At 51.0% G+C, this 22,398-nt stretch overlaps 1 long non-coding RNA gene across 1 annotated transcript; it reads left to right on the plus strand.

Annotated features, from left to right (window-relative positions):
- Nucleotides 1-43: 43 nt before the first annotated feature.
- LOC117802025 lies at nt 44-14,721 on the plus strand. The gene is made up of 3 exons (XR_004625030.1): nt 44-1,257; nt 2,420-2,543; nt 14,465-14,721. It is a non-coding gene; the product is annotated as an uncharacterized LOC117802025 (long non-coding RNA).
- The last annotated feature ends 7,677 nt before the right edge of the window (nt 14,722-22,398 follow it).

Genomic DNA, 22,398 nt, shown 5'->3' on the forward strand with positions numbered 1-22,398 from the left:
CTGACAGCGGGACCTCCTCCCGCGGCCGTCCCGGCCTGGGAAGCGGCGCGGAGGCGGCTCCGGCCCTACCCAGCCCGTGGGCCCCCGAGCTCGGCCGCGAGAGGGGGAGGGGGCGGCGGCGACCCCGCGACGCGCGGGAGCTCCGGGCCCGGCGCGAGGGCGGATAACGGGGTCGGGGCTGCCGGATAACGGGACCAGGAGGCGGATAACGGAGCCGGCCGGGAGGGGGGGGAGAGAAAATAAAGGGGTGAAGCCGGCGGGTAACGGGCTCCGGAAGGGACGAGCAGCTGACTCCGGGGTGCTGGGAGTCCGTGTGATCTCAGAGCTCCCTCCGGGGACCCAGGGCCTCCCTCCGGTCGGGCTGGCGATAGAGGTTCCTCGCCCAGTCCCGGATCCCGGGGCGAAGGGGTGGGGGTGGTGTGGGGAGGTGAACGTAGAGAGGCCGGCACCTGCGAGCCTGCGTGGGTCGGGAACTCTGGGATCAGAAGAATAATCGAAGATGCCCTATTCAACCTCAACCACCAAGTCTTTCTGGTTTCTCATTTTCCTTGGCCCTGAAGCCCTAGATTGGAACTCTTCTCCCCCGGGTCCCCGCAGTAAGCAGCGGATCGCGAACCATATGCATGCTAGTAGTTTGTGCAAAGAGTGCATTTGTACCCACGGACGTGTGTGGTCCAGGCTGTCTGTGGAGTGTGTGCATTGGTGTGTCTGAAGGGGCCACTGTGTCGGCCGAAGGGAGTGTGTACCCTGTGTGTAAGTTGGTGCTGACTCCGCCAGAACTTCTGGTCCCTCCTCCTCCCTCCCTGATTGCATCATTAGTGCTAATTGAGGGGCTTTCACACGCCAGTGCATTAGCTGTTTGGAGTGAGCTCCCCCCTCCTGGGAGAGATAAGCCGCTGCCCCTCCCCATCCCAGCCCTCCACTTCCCCACAGCCCTGGAACTGTCCACCCAGAACCTCTCACCTTCCCGGGCACCTTCCTGCCTCTCTCTGGTTCTGGATTGGTTAATCTCTTTCCTCCCCGCAGTGTCAGAGATTGGCAGGAGAGGAGTCAGGGAGGTGTCAGAAGGACACCTCTCTGAGGGGGTGTCAGGGAGGGAAGATTTTCCTCCAGGGGGCTGGAAAGTTCTGGCATTCCTACAGAATGCAGAGTCACCGTGATGAGAGAGGGGACAGGAATCTCTGCCTGATTCTTTTGGACATGGAAGGGCAGAGGAGAGGACTGGGACTTTGATCTCCAGCCTGCTATTCCACTGCGGTAGGGGCACCCATCCCTGACTCTTGGGGTCCCCTAAGACTGGAGCGTTGGGGCCCAGTCTAACTGAGCAAGCATGGGAAAGGCAGAATAAGAAAAGCCACGGTTCTCCTGAGAACCTTGGGTTTGGTGGGTTCGGTCTGGTCCTGTTCAGCCACTCTGCCCTGTGCTGGGTGAGGGGGGAATGCTCTGAGCAGATGCCCTCCCCAGCCCTCACACCAGATGTCTTTGTTCTAATTAACTGTGCTGGGAAAACCAACCTGGGTTTGTAAACAGAGCTACTGGCTAAAGTCAACAGGGAGCAGCAGCAAACAGCAAACATTCTCCTCACACAGCCTCAATCCAACCCAGCCCCTGGGGAAGGAGGGAGGCTTGCAGATCCTGAGGCCCCCTGGCCTACTGCTGAGTCAGGGAAAGCCTATCTGCCTCGGTGACCCCAAGATGGCTGTTCTCTTCCCAGTTCCAGGAGCTCCTCTACTGGGGAGGACTGGGGATTCTGGGAGGGACAGAGTTGCCACCCAAGATAGGCTCTGCCCCTTTTCCAGCAATCTCCTCATACCTCGCCAGCCAAACCTCTGCATCCAGGAGGAAGCCATGGAGTGGGGGATGGGGGTTGGGGGGGTGGATATTCCTTAAAGAACTTTCTCTGGGGCCTGCTCTGCTCTATGGTCTTGAGAAGCCCCCTGAGATAGGACTCGGCATTGTGAGTCTCTAACTTAGAGTTGGTGAATATAGCACGAACATGTTAAGTTTGTTACACATCAAGTAGGTATTATAATAACATGTTCTGAAATTAGATAATTATTCCTGTGATATCTTTGCCAAGCTTCAGTGTTTCTATTATGGTTTGATAGTTCAGTGCGCACAGGGGCCTGAGAAACAGGCACAAATGTACATACAATTCACATGTATAAGCCCACAGAGCGGTAGCTTCACACACAGGAACAAAGGCGATTCAACTCTCTCCTCATACCCACTCTGTCTCCCCCGCCAGCTCTCAGACACACAGACATATACAATCTTTGATGGAAGTAGGTTTTTGGCCTCTGAAAAAAAGGGATTGCACTTTTGGACAGATTAGAGTTTCTGAATTGGGAGTTCTTGAGTTCTTAACCAAATTCTGCTTGTTTGCTTTTTTTTTTTTTTTTCCTTTTTTGCCACCCAGGGAGAAGAATCATCATTTCAAAGAATTGAAAAAGACACAAAACATCGCTTCCACTTCCAGCTCGGGTCTGTAGTATGCCCACCTGCCCTGTCCTGGAGACTGGCAGGGCCAGCCGCCTCCTCAGGTCAGTGTCCAGCTTTGAGTCCTGAATGCCATCTTCACAAGAGAGCCTTCCTCCAGATGTCACTCAGGGCCACAGCCGCCCTCAGACCAGAGTATCTGCTAGCGTGAAGGCTCAGTGCTGCAGACACACCACGTTTTCCTGCTTCTCCCTCTGCCTGTCACACCCCTACCCAACCCAAAGGCTAACTTGGATAGCAATCCTTGGGAAGGAGGCACATGGTTCAGACTCCAAAATGCTAGATTTCTCTGGAAATGTCTTGTAGATACCTCCTGTCTGCCTGTTTTGTCAGGTGGTCCTGGGCTGCCAGGACTGTGATACCAACCTCTCAGCAGCCCTCTCGATTGTCTCCCTTTAACCTCCAGCCAGGTCTTAAACACCTCTTTCGGAGTATTATTCTCCTGCTTGAAAAGCTGGAGGATAAACTGAACTGGGCTGTTGGGCCTCCATGAGCTGCCCCAGCCCTCCCCCCAGCCCTGTTGGCCCCTTTTCATTTCCCTGCACAGAGCCAGACTTCCCCAGCCCGGTGCCTGCTGTGTCCTGACTTGCAGCCATCATCCGTGTTTTCCCAGGTTGCCCTCCCAGTGCCTCCTTCCTGAAATGCTCTCTTCTAGCCTCTCCGTTTTTGCGAGCTGGTTTTTCTAGGTTTCCTGGAAAGTAGTGAGTTACACACAATGCTTCAACAGGGATCCCTGGGTCCCGGGGATCTTGAAGGTATATTCTTAGACTTCTGTGGATTTATTTCTTTTAAAAAAATGTACAAAATACATTTCTCTGGTCTTGGAAACTTGGACGTAGAGTCGAGAGCTCGGGACTTGGAATCAGAGAAACTGGGGTTCAAAGCTCATTAGCTGAGTTAGCTTGGGCAAGGTAGGTAACCTGTGTCGAGTTTTCTCATGAAGAAAATGGGAGAAAACAGTGGTACCTACCATGTGAAGTTGTTGAGTGATGATATGCAAAGACATGTAAAGTGCTGGGCACAGGGCAAGCCCTCAGGATGTGTGGTCTATCTCTAGTATTCACAGTAATATGAAACAAACGTCTGTGTCCACTGTAACTCTGCCCAGAGGCAGAAGTGACTTTACTTCCATCCTGGTTTCCACTGGTGAAATCTCTCAGCCTCCCAGGCTTTCATGGTGCCTGGAATTTTCACTTTTTTCCAAATCAGCAAACCAGTGGTCAGTTGATCAGAAGAGGCCTCCCTGCCTCCCCCAACCCACAGTGAGTTGTGGAAGGAAGACCACTAATCAGGGCCTGACCGATGCCAAAGTGACTGAGAGCAAGACCCTGGGGCAAGAAGCTGGGGGAGGGGATGTATTCAGGAGAGGAGGGGGGAGAGAAAGGGGTGGAGCCAGGCAAGCTGCTCTCCCACCCCCACTTCCCTCAGGTAGGAAGTGAAGCTGACTTTCCAAAATATAAAAAACAGATGATGAAGGTCAGGTTTCCTACACACTGGAGAGCGGGAGCCCCAAGGCAGAGTCCCCAAGAAATGATCTGAGACAGAGATGGGGGCAGAGGGAGAAAGAGAAGAGACAAGATAGACAACGATGCAGAGACAGGGAGGCAGAGACAAAAGCCCTGAATCCTGAGAAGGATAGTCAGACAAAGAGACGGAAAGCTGTGACTCAGGAGAGATCTTTCTACTCGTTTCTGGAAAAGAGCTTAGTTCCTCTGTGTGGGTCCCAAGATGCGAACGTGAGCCATTATGACTCCATGACCCTGTCAGAGGGTGAGGCCCTCCAGGACCTTAGCAACCGAAAGGCTTTGTAGCCTCTCAGAGCTCTCGCTGCCCAGGCTGGTCTCGCTGGGTCTGGGCCTCTGGGTCGGGGGTCCCGAGTCCCTCTAGGCTCCCTCCCTGAACAGGGCTCTTTCCTTCTCCATCCTCCCTCCTGCTCAGCCTCACCTATCAGCCCAGAGAGATGCTCTATGACAGCTTCCCTTTCTCTCCCTTTCCTGGTTGGCTGAGACATGTGTCCTCCTCTTACACTGCTTCCTTTGATTGGAGGAGCTGGGGGTTGGGGGACGACAGAGAAGGCTGAGAGGTACCTGTTTAGAGCCATTACCTGGGGGAAGTAGCAAGGGGGCTGCCTCGGTGTTGGACCCAGCCCAGAACTGAGATTCTGAGAGAGCTGAACTCCAGGGCCTTTGTTCCTGGGGCAGATGGAGAAGCTAGTAGGCGAATGGAGAGTTGACCATTGGATCACTACTGGATGAGGGATGGACTCTGGTGGCAGGGGGTGGTGAAGGGAGACCCTTGCCTTTGTCCAGAGGCCTTTGCATTGGAGAGGGATGGGAATGGAACATGGGGACTGGGTGATTGGATCTAACACATTACATCTGCTCTGACCAAGCCAAATGCATCCTGAGGGTGCATGGGGCAACTTCCCTTCTAGGCCCTTGTCAAATAGAACCAGTTCTTTTCAAGCAACCTCAGGGCTGTGGTTTGGAAATTGGAGAGAAAAGAGGAAGACAGAGAGGCTGTTGAGTTTGTGCATCTGGTTCTGGACCTCTAGAGGGCTGACAGTCCTCTTCCTCTTCCCTGGCTGCCTGGAGCCTGGCTTGGACCAGGTCCTGGGTGGAAGACAGCTCCTAATAGTTCAGGGGAGCTTGGCCCTGTTTGTGCCCTCAGGAGCTTCTGGTGTAATTGGGAAGATTCCCTCCAAACCATCAGGGACTCATACCAAGGGAGGGTCTGGGGTGGGCCGGCAGGAAAGAACTGGCCCTTACCTGGAGCCCCGACAGAAAACTACCTTGAACTGAAAGCCTGCTGTGCTCCAGGAACTATCTAGCCCCTTGACCCACAGTACGAGGTCAGTATTGTCACACCTGTTTTATACAGGAGGGAATTGGGGCTCATGAGGTTAAGGGATCTGTCGAATGTCACAAACATCTTTAACGGGCAGAGCAGCCCAGCATGAAATGAGCAAGCAGTGACTCAGGCCCTGATTTAGGTTTTTTCTCTGCTCTTTGTTGGTTTGGGAAAAGAAAATTCCAGTCGGCATGGAGATGGAGAGAGGCAAATAAATGCCACCAGTGGGAACCAAAGATGGAAGTGTATTAAGGTTATCTTTGTCTCCAGGCAACAGAGTTCTGTCATAAAGTTTTATTATTTTATTGTTCGTATTAATACTAATGATAGAGCACACTTATTAAATGCCTTTCATCATGGTTTGATCCACTTAATGCCTCTAGGAAATAAATACTATTATTATCTCCAATTTTCAAGATGAGAAGATTGACATACCGAGAGGTTGGGTAACCGGTGGCAGAGCTGGGTTTCGGACCTGGATGCCTGTGCATGCAGAACTCGTGCTCTTCTAGGTTGGGTCCTGCTGCCTGTAGTTTAGTTCATGGGCTGGGCCCGGCTGGGCCGATTTCAGCTGTAAAAATCCCAAGGTCAGTCTTTCCAAACCTGGCATTGCTATCTGACGGGGAAGATGGCTGTCTGATGATATTTGAGCCTTTAAAGGGCAGAGGTAGGCTCTGCTGGGGCAGGGGGCAGTGAGGAGAGAAGGAGGGAGCCGCAGAAAGAGGTACATTGAACAGCCCTCCCCGCTCACCTATAGGGAGACCCACAGACTCAGGAGTAGAGACTAGACCCCTACGATGTGTTTTTCAGAGACCCCAGCAGACCCTGTGAATCATTCTGTCCTTCCCCTTCCCTGCAGGGGAGAGGGAGCAGATCACCAGTGATATTTTACAAAGGGTTAAAGAGACTTTGGGAGTCTGTAGGGAATTAAAATAATTATTTGAGAAATCTCAAAAAGCACAAAAAAGGAAGTAAAAATTACACAAAATCCCTCCATTAAAGGAGATTATATATCATAAGATGCGAAAGCCACCTTGCCTGCCCCTCCAGCCCCATTGCAGAGGTAGCCACTGTGGAGGATGGAGGGAGTAAAAACTCCCTAAGACGCCCCATGCATTCACCATCTCCCCCACTCCCATGAACTTCCCCTGGTGACTGTCTCATTTCTGTACCAGCCCGCTCCAAGATGCCTCACAGTCCCTCCGGTGCTTCCAAACTCAAGTTCAAGTCCTGGGCTTTAAAAAAAAAAAATGTCTCTTGGATTTGCTCCTTTATTTCCTCACTGCCATCCTCCCCAGTCCAGGCTCTTCCCCTCACATCTGGTCTGTTGATTGGGTCCCCTCGACGTCCCCCTCCCACCTCGAAGCATGTATGGGCACCAGATTCATCTGCCAAGAACACTGCTTCCAACACATCATTTTCCTGTTCTAAAATCTTCGATGACTCCCCGTCATTTGGAGGATAATTCAGCTTGGCATTTAATGTCAGTTACGACCAACTTTTTCTATTCTTGTATCCACAAATACTTCCTGACTCCATGCTCCAGCGTGGCTGGTTCCTTCACCAGTCTTAGAGAACATTCTGCTGCTCCTGCCTGACAACACCCTTTCCCCACCTATCCAAAGCTTGCCCATTCTTCAAGGCCCATCTCAAGGCTTTCTTTGTTTCAGCAAGCCCTTCCCTGATCGTTTTAGTTCACGTTTATTGCTCCTTCCCCAGATGTCTGAACACTAGAAAGCTATACTTCGTGGCTCAGAGTACCCTGGTTGGAGGAGACCTTGGGTATGACCATAGAAGAGTAGTTCCCAGCCTAGAGCCGACAGATCTCCAGTCTGTAAGTGTGCTGGGGAGTGGGGAGCTATTGTCAATAGTTCAGAAAGCCTATAGGAAATCATACATATTTCATAAGTTTGTGCAAAGGAAACATTGAATTTCTTTGTCTGTGACCAGAACTCTATCAGCCTTGCCTTTCTTGTCCTGCTGAATGACATTGGTTGTTCATTAAGAAAAATGGGAGAAAATTATGTTATGTTAACGTGTCTTGGGAGGTAGACTCTAAAAACTCTGGAGTTTGTAGGGGCAGCAGGATGAGTAAAAGGGACCCTTGATGGTGAAAAAGTTGAAGTCATCGATGCTGCCCAGGCTCCTGAGCAAAGGAGGACCTCTCCCTGAGATTCAAATAGCCACCCACTGCCCCACTCTCATGATGGACAAGCTCATTTTCTCACAGGTGGTCTAGACACTATTTGATTATAGTAAATCCAAACCATGTTCCTCAGGACAGCCCTTCAAGTCTTTGAAGATAACTTAAAACCTCCATTGGCTTCTGGTTTCCTGTAGGCCAAAGACAAACTTTCTTCTGTGCTGGGGTCCCCCATACTAGAGTCTTGTCCACTCCCACTCCCCCCTTCACTGTGCCCTGCCTCCCCATCTGTGCTCAGGACCCACTTACCCTCCCCTGCTTCTCATTTGCACCTTGCTCTCTCCTTTCACTTGCTGTTTCCTCTGCTTGGAACACTCCTGTCTGCCCTCTTTACCTAGTGACTCCACTCATCCTTAGAGCTCAGCTCCTAAGACATCACCCCAAGGAAGCCTTTCCTGATCACCCCCAGTATGGGTGCTTGCAATCCTTTGTACCTATCCATTGCAACACTCATTGTGGTTGTAATTTCTCTCACTGTGTCGTTTGGTTGACATCTGTCGACTCTGAGCTATATAGTCCATGAAAGCAGGGCCTTGTTTGATTTCCGTTCCCAGGATATCCCCATCACCTAGCACGGTGCCAGGGCCCAGAGGCGATTCATTAAATATTGACTAATAGTGTTATTTTCTATTTTGTGAATCTGTTAGAAACCGGAAATGTGTGCAAAAGCACAGCTTAAGCTATAAATCGGGGCCTATAATAATTTTAGGAGTGATTTCTACCCCTGTTTCTTCAGTTACATTTTGATCTCCTAGATGAGTGCAGATGTATACCCCCTGTGCCTGCCTTCCCCTGGGCGCTCCCTGGCTCAGTAACGAATGACCTAGTGTGTAGACTCAGCTCTTCCCCCCCCTTTCTGTTTTAATTGGTTGTTGACTAAGAAAAAAATCCGACTAAATGAAGTTCCCTCTAACTGTTCAGTCTTACCCTTCCTCTCATTCCTTCCTCCTTCGATCCTACATTTATTGATCATCTATTCTGTGCCAGACACCAAACAAATAACCAGGGACACAAAGATGAATGACGGACTCTGCCCTGAGATGATTTCTTGACATATTCTTACATTAGAGGGTCTTCTGGGTCTCTCCCCAGATCATGCTCCTTTGATTACTTATTCATTTGGTAATTCTCTTCTCAAAACGGGGCCCCAGGATCTTTGCACTTGCTGTTCCCTCTGCCCAGAAAACTCTTCTCTCAGACCCTCCTGTGGTTAGCTCCTCCTCCATGTATTCAGGTCTTGCTTGGAGTGTCTTATCACAGGCCTTATCTGACCACTGTCTACCAAATTATCTGTGTTGTTCTCAGAGCACTTATTGTCTGAAATTATCTTGATAGGTCTGTTATATTTTCTGTTGTTCGTGTGTCCCCTCATTAGAATGTACGCACCAGGAGAGCAGGGGCTCTGTTTTGTTCACCGCTGTGTCCTCAGAGCTCAAAGTAGTGGCAGCATATAGCAGGTACTCAGGATATAATCGTGGAAGGACTGAGTGTGGTGTTCCCCTGATCTTTCATGGACTCAAGCTGAGCCCATTCCCTCCTCTGGTCTAGATGGCAGACAGACAGCTACTGATGGGGCTGTTCTCTGATCTTCTTCAGGATTGTCAGCCTTGTGCCTAGGCTGAATAACAGGTGTCTCCTCCACGGCAGAAAAAAAAAATGCTCTCTTTTTGTCTTACCCAAACCCAGCCTCTTTTTTTTTTTTTTTAAAGATTTTATTTATTTATTTGACAGAGAGAGAGAGACAGCCAGCAAGAGAGGGAACAAAGCAGGGGGAGTGGGAGAGGAAGAAACAGGCTTCCTGCAGAGGAGCCTGACATGGGGCTCGATCCCAGAACTCTGGGCCACCCAGGCGCCCCCAAACCCAGCCTCTTGATCATGAGCCTGGCTTGCTGCTTTCTGCAACTGTGACCAGAACTGCTCCCCAGAATTTACCTACCTTGTGTCTCATTCCCTCAGGGCTCCATTTGTGACTTTTAAGGTGACAATCAGTTAATCCAATAACAGAATCCCGCTAATGTGCTAACGGGAGAGGTGGGGGGGGGAAGACTTCCAGCTCCCTCCCTTCTGACTCAGGTAACATCTGTGCATTTAACAGGGCCCTTCTGGAGACAATTAAATAAATGCTTTATTGAAACAATAAAATTAATAGGGGTCTCATGGAACTCAATGAAATGTTTTTAAAAATTAACTTCATTGTATTTTAAGCTTCAAATTAAGCTTGGCTAGGCAAGGGGTGGGGCCAGGACCAAATTACATTAAAGTAGGTCCCTGCCCACAGACCACCCTTGGGGGGGGGGTTGAGATCCTAAGTCTGAGCTTTCCCTGGGGAACGGCCACTGCTGCCATTCTGGGGTCCTGGCTCCGATGGGCTCCCACAGTAAGAGGAGAGGTTTTTCTAGATCGTAGGTTGCTGGGAGTCTGTGACCTTATAGACTGATTAACTCCATGAGATTGTGGTGCCATAGGTCAGGTATCCCATCAAAGGAAATGTCATGATGACGTTTGTCATGTTGATTGAATGAAACAATGCACATTGGAAATACTCTTTCTGCCAGGAAGTGGGTGGGACATTTGTCTGGTTCTTCATTTCTCTAGATCCAGGTCCATCCACCCTACCATATTGCCTCACAGCCCCTGCCCGGCCTTGAAATCTGTGGTCACCTGTTTCTCCCTAGGAACCATTTTCAGCCTCAAGAAAAGCCTAAGAAGTCAGAGTTTGTCAAATCAGAACTGGAGGCCAAAGTTTTTGGAAAATCTGTGGGTGGTTCTGCTGGTGGGGTCTGGGGAGCAGGTGTGATGTGGGACCTGGTCTGGTGGGTGATGGGACCCTGGATGGGGAAATTCTTATGCAAGATATGGTTCTCTGTCCAGACAGACAGAGCTGGCATAAGACTGTCTTCAGGACTCCTCATTATTCCTATCAAGGTAGCACATTGATTCAAACCATCTGTGGGCTTGTGAGGTCTGATTAGACTTGGCGTTTCCAACCCTGGGCTCCCGACTTACGCCCTATGTGAGTGTGAGGAGCAGGCTGGAGGTGCTGTTGAAGTCCGGGGTGGACCCTTCTCTGAGCCCCAGACTCCTTGCCCCCGGTGACTCAGGGCACACGCAGCTCCAGGCCCCACCCATCTCCTAGGCTGCCAACAGGCACTGGGAGGGGTTCTGAGCCAAAAGCCAGAAGGCTTCTGCTTCCAGCTCTGCCCTTATCTAGTTGTGTGATTTAGAGCAAGTTGTTTAGTCTTTCTGTGCCTCAGTTTTTTCATCTGCAAAATGGGGATAATGATACCGACTGTGGTTATTTTGAGGATCAAATGAGGTGCAAATGTGAACTGCTTTGAAGTGCATGAAAAAAAGATTGCATTAAAGTTGTTTTCGTTAATGGTGTTCCCATTGTCAGGGAACAGGGCTCTCTTGCCCTGGAATTGCTACCAGGTTCAGGACATCTCCTGGCTCTGGAAGGGAGTGTGAAGCTTTTGGGGGGTTTTGTTTATTAACTCCTCTGGCCCCACACTTCCCATAGAGGGCTTCTACCCTTTTTCCCCTCCACAACCCTCCTAGTCTCCCAGACTGGAGATCTTAGAGGTGTCTTTGACTCATCCCACTCCTTTATCCTCTTATATCTATTCTGTCAACACATCTTTTCCTTTCTTTGAAATCTATCCCAGACTCACCTTTTCTTTCCTGATCCCACTGCCATCACCTCCGTCTAAGCCATCATTACTGGGCTTCCTCAGGAGCTCCCCAGCTGGCTTCCCTCCTTTGCTCCCCTTCCCTCCATGCCTTCTTGCAGGGGGGCTGCCAGATTAATCTCCCCAAGGGCCACGTTTTATCAGGCCACTCCCCTGCTCAAGAAAGTTCAATGGCTCCCTAATTATCTCATCAAGGCCCTGCTCCCTTATGTGCTTTCAAAGTCTTCCACTCCTCTGTTACGTCTGCTCTATGCACCTAATTTCCCATAGCCTCCCTGCACACACCCTCTTCTACCAACAGACCCATTTCCATACTGTCCTCCAAAGAAGCTGTCCCACTTCCTGCTTCTGTGCTTTTTCCCGGTCCCATTTACCCTGCTTGGAGTGGGAACCCCTTCTCCTGTAGCTTCTCCTTCTCGCTGTCAATTTTCTCCACTCCGTAGCATCCAGCTCAAGTCCCTAGCCACCCCCCACCGCCCCAGAAGTTTCTTAGGAGGTTGTCTCATGGGACTATCTCTCTGTTCCATGTACTCTAAATTCTTTGTGCTTATATTTCGCAGTACTGATTCTCTTTTATTTCTTACCCCCCTGCCTGCCTCCTTTACCTAGATTATAAACTCTTTGAGGGCTGAGACCCTGTCTTGCCCATTTCCCATAACATCTAATCAAAGGCTGAGGCCCTGTAAAGTCTTGGTTGATTGTGTGGACAAAGAGGTCTGCCTTGGTGCATGGAGACTGAGTGTGGAGATTGTCTATTTTAAATAGAGATTTTTGTGTCCCCTCTACTCCTCCCCCATCCCACCCCTGCTCTTCAGAATCCCACCCCCCCACACCAACGTCTTCATCCATCAGTAATAAAGCAGGAACAATAGGGGGTTTCTTTCTAATTAAAGGGAGCAGTTAGTGTTTCCACTTCAAAGCCCTGGGAGAGAAGACTTTTGTTCTTCAGGCCTGGGAGCTCTGGGAGCCCGGGTTGGGTGGGGAAGTGGAGCTCCAGGCCCAGCCAAGCATTAAGCTCGTGAACCTGAGATCCCCCTGTTTGCAGGCAGAGAAGCTCAAATTTAAAACAACAACGTAATTTAGTAACTTCGGCTCTGATAAAACAGTTGGGGGAATTTCTTCTCTCCTAGCGTCTGAAGCCAATGTTATTACAGGTGTGTGTGCTCGTCTCTCCCACACTCTACCAGCCCCTGTCGCCCCACCACACATACAGCACACACATGTGCCACACCGCACACTACCACATATGTGGGACTCACAAAGCGTACCCGACGCTCGCTTAGGGGGGCACATCTCCTCACCCGCGTTCCCAGGGCACTCCACCCTGCGCTATCCCACACGCCCAGTTCCTCTCACACATTTCTCCCTCCGCTTCTAAGTGCGGAGCGACAGGGCACTCTGGCTCGAGAACTGTCCATTATCTATTCGGCTGCGGGTCAGCTTGGCAGAGAGGTGTTCCCTTCCTCAGACACACACCTCCCCCCAACATACACCGGCCGCAAACTGATCCTCATGCTAGGACCAGACTGAGTCCTGCCCTGATAATAAAGTGGCCCATACCTCTGACCATGGACTGAGACCCCAGAGTGGCCACAGAGTGTGTCCTAATAGTAGACCCAAGAAGGAGCATGGAATGGGTCTTTGGTCTAACACATCGTCTTGCAAATTTGATCCATTGATAAGGGAATTGGGAAGAGAGAGCTTGTGGCTCAGTTGCACTGCTGAGACGGCAGAGCCCACATTGTCCATCCATTCATCCTATATTGATCACCTGTTCTTTGCAGTATAGTGGTGAGCAAGGCCAAATATGGGCCCTGTCCTCAAACATCTCTGTTAGGATAATAGCATGGGTTTTGGCATTTTATGATCCTATGTTCAAGGTCCCCCTGCTTGATTTACTAGCTGGGTCACTTTGGACAAGTTACTTAACTTTTCTAAATCTTGACTTCCTCATAGGTAAATTGGGCATAATGATGATGATGACCTCTAGGGATCTTAAAAGGATTAAAGCAGGTCATGTATCAAGTGCTAACACAGTGCCTGGCACATAGAACATACTCATTAAATAATGAGAGTTCATTTAGTTGTTACTTATTCTGGGGGGGGGGATATAGGCACAGATACCAAAAATTACAAAACAGCATAAGATCTGTCCTGGTTACAGGTACCAGGGGAAGGAGGAGCCCAGAGGAGATCTCGTCTGCCGGGGATGTCAGGGAAGGCTTTTGAGGGGGTGAGGTTTAGGAGTAGGGGCAGAGGCAGCCCTTGGATAGAGGCTAGAGGGAGTAGGAGTTTGCTTGGATGACCATTTCTGTTTAGTCCAAGAGGAGGAAATAACATGCACGTTGCCCTGGGGTGAAGAATGGCATCCCCTTGAGACAATGCTGGTGTATTTGGACCACGGCAGAGAGGTACTATTCCCATGACTCACTTAATCAACACATGCCACTAAACTGATGAAGGTGAGAACACTCTAAGCATCCGGGAGGGGTCTCAAAGGGCATTGGATGATGATGGCGATGGTAATGGCGACACAACGCTGTGGTTTGGTTTCGTTAAAGTGGTAACGCGATTTAGAAATGGATGGCCGAGGCCTTCTGGCTGCACATCTTCCCTCTGCTCTGACGTGGCCTTCTCATCTTTTCTCTCCTGATCCCACACCCCCACCCACCTCCTCCACGTTCTTTTGTCTCTGTGGAGCTCAGAGAGACACCCTGGTCCTGGCCGCTGGCTTCCCTCATCCCCGTAAGGCCCCTTCATCTGAGGTCTGGCATGGCTGGACCGAGGGGGGCTGTTTCCGCACACGTGATGCCGCCAGCGTGGGGCATGGCTGCCCTGCTGCGGCCTTGCTTGCTCCCCTGATTATTTCTCCTTAATTGAGCGTAAAGAATGTGAGGAATGTGGAGTAGACTGCATGAGGAGGGCTCCTGCAGCCCCCTCCAGGATCTGGGATTCTGAGCTCTGGATGGGAGAAATGCAGATGGTCCTTGAGCCTCAGGGAGTGTGTCAGCCCTAGGGCTCCCCCCACCCCACTCCCCACAGTGGTCAATTCACTTCTCCAACCTTTGATCGGTTTCTTCTCTGCTCTGGGGTTTTCTTCCTTCTCAATGCACAAAGAATTTCATTGCTTGGTAAAGCTGGCCATGATCTCCTCTCTTCCCAGGAGTCCATCTTGACTTAAACCCACCTGACGTTGATAGTCCTTATCCATCTCTAATTCCAGGTAGAACTCTGGAAGCTCGTCACTCTCTTCTGATTGAAGAGGGAGAAGCAATGACTGCGGCTATTCTTTGGCCTTGGTTGGCTGCTGGGAATCCTGTGTCCAGGCTGTGGGAAGATGTGAGTGCAGGCCTGAAGGCCAGCTGCTTGCCTGTCAGGAAGGCCGCCAGGTGAGTCACAGCTGGAGCACTTCCTCCGTGGGCTCAGGGCCCAACCCCCTGTCTTGTCCTGTGGAGTGTGACATGGAGGAGAAAGCAGGTCGAAGACTCAGCCCTGGCTTGTGTCCTGGTCTGGTCCTGCTGTCTATGTGCTGTGTGACCTCAGGGGAATTTCTTTACCCTCTCTGAGGCTACTATGTCATGTTTTATTTATTTATTTATTTATATTTACTTTTTAAAAATTTTATTTATTTATTTGGCAGAGAGAGAGCACACAAGCAAGGGGAGCGGCAGGCAGAGGGAGAGGGAGAACAGGCTCTCCATCGAGCAGGGAGCCTGATGCGGGGCTCAATCCCAGGACCCTGGGATCATGACCTGAGCCGAAGGCAGACGCTTCATGGACTGAGCCACCCGGGGATCCGTGTTAGGTCAGGCTTTGAAAGGATGGTGGCATTTCCACACCCGTCGGGTTGCAAAGATGAAATTCAATGTGCTAAAAAGCATGTGAAGCGGAGTAGGCACTCAGGAGGTATTAGTTTGACTCTTTGGAGGAGACTGAAGGAGGGGGTGAATTTTACTAAAAGAAGTTTTGTTTCCTGTGGGAAAGGCAGTAGGTCATCCCTAAAGATCATCAAAGGGACAGGGTGACCCTGAGAAACTGGGTCCTAGGATTTCCACGGAGAGAAGTGCACCAGTTAGGGGACTTGGCAATCCTGGTGCTGTGGCTCAGGCTCCTTAGGAGAGGACAGGGACAGCTGTCTTCCTCCATCACCCCTCCCCCACTCCCTGGAGGCCTGACCAAAGACAATGTTGATTCTGCAATGGGAGGAGTTCAGGGTGCATTTAAAGACAAACTTCCTGTCCAGGAGAGAATTCTGTGTTGCTGTGTTGCGATAGCTTATCTTCCCAGAATAGTCGAGTGTGGGCTGATCTTATTTTCACAAATAGGGCTGGGATTGGGGCTGGCTGGGGTGCAGGCTACACTCACCCAGAGGCAGAGGCTGGTCAAGGTGGTCCTCTGTGGCCTCTTCTCTCCTAGACTCTGCTGGCTGCCTTCAGCTTCCCACCTCCTCTGCTCACTGGGAGGCAGCTGCCTGGCGTACTCTGAGAGGGGCAAGGCTGAGAATGCACCGATTATATTCTGCAACTTCTGGAAAGTTCCTGCTGTTAGCGATTTGCAAACCTCCTGAGATGAAAATCCAGAGCAAAGTGGAAAGTAAATGGGCCTCATGAGCGATGGTGTAGGGAGCTTTATCATTGGGGGTGTTTATGCACGGGGGCCCCTGAGGAGGGCCATGGGCCCCTTCATCTTTATGGCACCCGGAATGCTGGGTATTAGCGGGGCTTAGGACAGAGGCTGACCTGCGGGGCTGACACTGGCATTTCCCTCCATTTTCTGGAGGCAGAGGCACGTGACCACCCTCCCTTCTGTGGCAAGAGGTGCCCAAGGAGAACTGCAGGGCCACCAGCGGAGAAGAGTCCCAGGGAAGCTCATTCTGTGTCTGGAGGCCCCAAGGGGGGGACGAAGGGCAGCTGGAGTTGCAGAGAGTGTAATGAATCTTGGGTGGACGAAGGCCCAGTATTCATTTGTAAGCATCTAGTTTCCCCAGGACCAGGCTGAGCCTTTTCACGAAGTCAGACGCTAGACCTCTCTCCTCCTCAGAGCTGCACCCCTGCTGGAGCCTAGAATGTACAGAATCGTGCACTGTCTCCTCCTCCCACCCCTGCCCCCATCCCCATCTGGGGCTACATTCCTGTTCACAGTCACAGCAGCCCTGGCAGCAGCCATGGCTGAGCCACATCTGGGACTCTGATGGCCACATCTGCATCCGCCCCTCTCAGAGCTGGTTATTTTGATTCTGACTTTTATCTGCATCTGTGGAATCTGGAGGGGATCTGTGGATGGTGGGTTCCCAGCCCCAGATGCTGTCAGTTTCTAGGGGAAGATGGGGAGGACCCCATGTCACTGGGCCCAGAGGAGCTGCTCTCATGGGCTTCCAGTGAGAGCATTGGCTCCCACCTCTCTGCAGTCATGGATTCCTGGCTCTTGGGTTCCAGGCAGAGAAAGCGGGGAGCAATCCATTCAGAGCCTCACACCTCCCTCCCCAGGCCCTCTCCATGCCCCCCTTGTCCTACTCTATCTATGCCTCTTGCCCCTCCTTCACAGGCTAATATGTTTATCACTGCTACTGATTCCAGGCTATGGCTCCCAAATGACCAATGGGATGGCAGCAGAAGAGAAAGAGCACTCATGTTGCATGTGAGAGGGAGGCAAATGTGGGGTGGGGGAGGAGGGAGACCAAGATATAACTGGGTACAGGTGGCCTGTGGCTATCACAGGAGTCCCTGGACTGGTTCAGAAAGGCTCCAGGTAATGTCAACATGCAACGCTAGGGACAAGGCTTGTGTGGCCAACATGTTCTGTATTTATAGGCCAGGAGGATCCATGAGAGGACTTCTGGCTTTTAAAGCCAGAGCACCTTGGGCTATAGGCTGGGTCTCTCAGCCAGTTTCCTGGCTGGGTTGTCTTTTCAAGATGGTAGGAGAGTGGTGGTGGTGTGTGGGGAGGGTGTGGCATACTGAACATTTCTTGATGTAGTCCTTCATGGTTGGACAGACACCATGACCATAGAAAGCGTGACACAAAGCCTGACTCAGGAAGGGTTAGAGGACTCCAGAGAGCTAGTTATTTTCCTCTGGACTGGCCCAGACCTGCTGGTGTCCTGGGAACTTAGCAGTTCACTGTCCCCTGAGTGAGGTCCTCCAGGATGAAGGAGGTAGATCCCCTGTTGGCCTCCCTCACTGGCGTAGAGAAAACTAGGGTCTGGGGCAGAGAAGAGAGACTGGAGAGATCTTGAATGGGACTGTATGTGAGAGTATGAGCAAGCCCATCTGTAAGTGCGTGCGTGTGTTGGGGGGGTGGGAATAAACCACTTTGTTTAGAAGACTGTCCTCCCCGTCCTGATTGAGGACTCCCCTCATTGTGTTCTGCAGGGCTCTGGGACCTTGTACTTGGAATGGCATTTTACCTGGCACATTCCTCAGGATGTCTCAGAGTATCAGCTGAGCCCAAGTTGGAGTTGGCTGATCAGGAAGTGCACCCCAAAGTGTGAGGCTCGGGGCCGTGGTGGAGTCCTCAGTGATTCTGCTGGGAGTTCATCAGATGTGGGGCTGTTCTGGGTTGGAAGCCTCCCAATCCTGCTATGATTCTCTGCAATGGCTTTCCAGGCTCTGCAACCTGGGAGCCCACCCTCATTCAAAATCAGAGCAGAGACCCTCGTTTGAATCTCTTCTGATAGAGTGTGTTTTGGCTTCTACAGCAACCATAAGGGTCTCCATGCAGACAGAGGACATCCCTGTTGAGGCTCCACGGTCACCCTGTGAAATCTTGCTGATGGGAGCAGTGATTCCACCAGTCACGGTCAGGACTGGTGGCACTTTGCTAGGGAGCTAGACTGATCTTTCTGAGCCTCGGTGATCTTATCTGTAAAATGGTAGTCATAGTAATGGCTAACTCATAGGGTTGGTATTAATTGAACACAGCACTACAGAGAAAAAGCCTATTACAGTGCCCAGCACCTCGTCAATGCTTAATGTGTGTTAACTCTTACTGTTTGTTAATCCCCACCCCACCACGATGCCTCTGTGTGGGTCAGGCTTATGATTTACACAGATCAGGGTGAGAATGTGGAGCTGGGGCTGGAGTGAGTTTTGGGATAAGGATATAGGGTGGGATTAAATTGAGTGATTTTGAATAGTGTTTTGGTTGAGGCTGGTTTGGGGTCCCTGTGAGAGATAGGCGTTAGGATTGAGCTTGGGGTTAGGACAACGTTTGGGATGCAAGTCCCTGAAAAATTTGGATTAGGGATGGAGTGGCCCTTAAGGAAGCCTTTTTATCAAGAGTAGAATGACTACCTCCCGGCATGTACTCAGGAGACACAGTGGGGCTCTGCAGGTCCGGCTTCCTGAGGGGTGCCCTGGCCTGCGGAGACCCAGAGCTTTTCACAGGCTGACCTACACCCCTCAGGCTCTCTTGAGTGGAGAGAGCAGTACACAAGGTCAGGGCCTTTCTGGGGAGCCTGGGGAGATCAAGGCTGGAGAGAATGTAGGGAACGCACTATGGCCTTCTGTGTTAGTTCCATCGCTTCAACATAATTAAGTAAGCTCTGGCCCCCCCACTCCTCCCTGCTTCCCACATGCTCACCTACTGGCCTCTGATTCCAGGGTTCTTTGGCCTCCCTTGCACATCTCCCATCCCAACCCCCACCTTCCTCCAGCCTCTACCTTTGGGGGGAGGCAGGACACAAAGGCTGGATCTTTCCACCAGCCCCATCCTCCTCCCTTGCCTTTCTCCCTCCCGGGGCTGGCAGAGGCCAAAGAAAACAGAGCGCTGCCCCAGCTCACTCTCACTCTCTCCCTCACTTCCTGCTCCGGGGAAGATGGTTTACTCCCTCCCCCGCCCTGGCTCGGGACCTGGCCTTGGTGTCAAGTTTCGCCAGAGCTTCCAGAATCAGAGGCCCTGCCTGGGCTCAAGCTGGACCCCTCACCTCTCTCCATGTCACCTCTTTCGAGTCTTTTCTCCCTCAACCCAGGGCCCTGTGTCCCAATCTCCCTGTAGTAAAATTTTGTTCTCTAGGTGGTGGAAGAATCCAGTGGAAGAAAGGTTTTTTTGGGAGTAGGGGGCATATAGGATGAGAGTGGGGTGGAGTGGGGTCAGATGGCTGCTGTGCCGAATGGAACTCTGGGGATGGGTGAGGGAGTCCTGTGGACACAGGCACTGAACCCACTTCCCTTCAGGCCTGCTGACCCAGAAACAGCTCCTCTTGCTGTAAGGATGATGTCCCTGGACCTGCGCAATAACGTGGCCCTGGCCAGTGGGCAGCCTTGATGACCTTCTCCAGGGTGGCCTCAGAGGGCCAAGCAACCCCAGATCCATTTGTAGCCAGCTCAAGAGACACATCTCCCTCAGAACTTTCTGATTTCCAGATCCCTGCTCAATCAGATCTCAAGTCCAGCTACCTTCCCCAAATTCCCTCAGGGGATTCTCAGCCTCATTTCTTCTGCTCTGGGTAGAGCTTTGTCCCAGAGCCCCCCCACCCCCACCCCAGCTTCTGAGAGGCCAGTGGGGGTTCTGAAGCCCTGGCCCTCTGCCTACCCCACAGACCTGCCCTCTCTCTCCAACAGCAGACCTCTCTTCGGGGCCCAAACTGTCCTTCCTCCTTTCTTCTTCACTTGCCCTTCCTGGCTTCCCAACCCAGAACTTGGTTTCCCTTCGAATTACTGTTCAGTTGATTCAGACAGAAGTTAAACGTATGGGCCCTGGTGTCACACTCCCTGGTCTGAATACTTGTTCCATTGCTCACCAGCTGGGAAAGCTTGGGCGAGAGACTGGACACCTTATGTGTGAAACAGGGATAATGACTGTCTACGGCGCAGGGCATAATGTTGTGAGGATTAAGCCGGGTAATGCAGGAATGCATGTAAAGGACTTAGTGTAGTGCCTGGTACAGAGCACACATCTGACAGGTGACAGCTCTTATTATTACCGTGTCTTGTGATCACTCATCTGCACCTGAAGGCAATTCCAGAGAGACTACTGAGGGATGGTGGGAGACTGAGGACATTACTCTCCACAGGACTGCTTGGTAGGCGTCCTGGTCTGCCCGTCTACCGCTAGGTAATACCTATCCTGGCATGTAGCATGAAGTTAGGTCTTCTTTCCTTCCATCTCCCTCCCTCTCTCTTTTCCACACTTACCGCTTTCCAAGAATCTACTCTGGGGAGCCTGGGTGGCTCAGTCGGTTGAGCGTCTGACTCTTGATTTTGGCTCAGGTCATGATCTCACAGTTTCAGGATTGAGCCCTGCTCGGGCTCTGCACTGAGCGTGGAACCTGCTTAAGATTCTCTCTCTCCCTTTCCCTCTGCTCCCCCTCCCCTCAACTTATGTGCCCACTTGCTCTCTAAAAAAAAAAAAAAGAATCTACTCGGCCCCATTCTGTGCTGGGCGCTGAAAATACCATAGCAGATAAAGAACAACAGGCTGAAGTCTGATCTTGGGGAAGGAGGAGGCAAGCATGTAAACCAGACGAAGCTGTTCGGTGTCTTATGTGTGGTGATAGAAGGATGTCCGGATATAGCAGAATGTAGAAGGGCTGAGTTAGTAAAGCTTCAGAGCTGAGGGGTCTGGAGCAGGTTTTCAGGCAGAGGGATATTTGAGGTGAGAAATACCACATTTTACTGGAATATCTTCCCCAGTTTGGAGTTGAGGATTAGGAGCCTGAACACAGAATCTGTGGAGAGTCTCTTTCCTCTGAAGGATGCTAGAAGAACAGACGTTGCTTGCTCCTTCTGGAGTTCATCTAGGAAAGCCCTTCCCCCAGTAGTTTATCTGCACGTCTCCCTCAAGTTACTCAGTTGTCCCCTTCCCAGGGAGGCCTTCCCTGACTAGCCTGTTCTGAATGACAACCTGCCCCCTCACCACAGCTCTTCCCCCCGCCCCACCCTTCAGTTTGCTCTATTTTTCCTCCATGGTCTTTATTGCTATCTATATTTCATATATTTTGTTTGTTGGTTTGGTTTGGTTCGTCTCCTCCTACCAAAAGGTAAGCCCCATGAAGACAGGATTTTTGTCCGTTATTCACTACTGTATCCCTAGTGCTTGAACAACCTGGCACACAGTAGGGGCTCAAGAAATGTTCGTCAGGGGGCGCCTGGTGGCACAGCAGTTCAGCGTCGCCTTCGGCTCAGGGCATGATCCCGGCGTTATGGGATCGAGCCCCACATCAGGCTCCTCTGCTATGAGCCTGCTTATTCCTCTCCCACTTCCCCTGCTTGTGTTCCCTCTCTCGCTGGTCTCTATCTCTGTCAAATAAATAAATAAAATCTTAAAAAAAAAAAAAGAAATGTTTGTCAGATGGGTACTCATCACTTGATTCATGCTGGAGACATATTTGGTCATATCTAAAATGGGCCAGGTATGGTGCTGGCGAGCTGCAGCCAATGATCCCAAATGTTAATTCACAGACGGGCTAGCTGCATCCGAATCACTTTAGGTACTTGTCACATATACAGATCCTGGAATTACATGCAAAACCTCATGAATTAGAATCTCCACAGGTGGATGCTGCATTTTTAGCAAGGACGCTTGGTGGTTTGATGTGCACCAGGGTTGGAAATCACACCTAGACAATCTGGAAGACAGAACGTGCTTCCTTTATCCGTAAGAGAATCAGGAAGGAACCCAGAGAGACCAGTCATGAGGCTATGGTTATATAGTCCAGCTCAGAAACAACGGTGGCTTTGACTCAGGTGGAGGCATTTGAGATGGAGTGAAGTAGATGGATTTGGGGGATGTTCAGGAGCTGAAAACTTGAGATGAGTTGCATATGGTGGGCAGGGAGGGGAGGCATCAAGAATGGGTTCTAGGTTCCAGGCCTGTCCAGATGCGTACATACATGGAGGTGCTGTTGTTCAGATGAGGGACCCTGGAAGAAGACGCAGTTTGGGAGGTAAGATCATGAGTTTAGTCTTAAGTATATTGAATGTAAGGTGTTGTTGGCAATCTGAGGGGAAATGTCAAGTCGGTAGTTATATACCCAGGCCAGGAGGTTTCCAAGGCCAGTCATCTGAAAACATCATGTTCAGAATGGAAGTTGTTTTTGTGATCACAAAGACAGCATGGTACTGGCACAAAAACAGACCCATAGACGAATGGAACAGAATAGAGAACCCAGAAATGGACCCTTGGCTCTTTGGGCAACTAATCTTTGATAAAGCAGGA

This window comes from Ailuropoda melanoleuca, chromosome 4 (genome assembly GCF_002007445.2).
Source record: "Ailuropoda melanoleuca isolate Jingjing chromosome 4, ASM200744v2, whole genome shotgun sequence".
NCBI classification, from domain to species: Eukaryota; Metazoa; Chordata; class Mammalia; order Carnivora; family Ursidae; genus Ailuropoda; species Ailuropoda melanoleuca.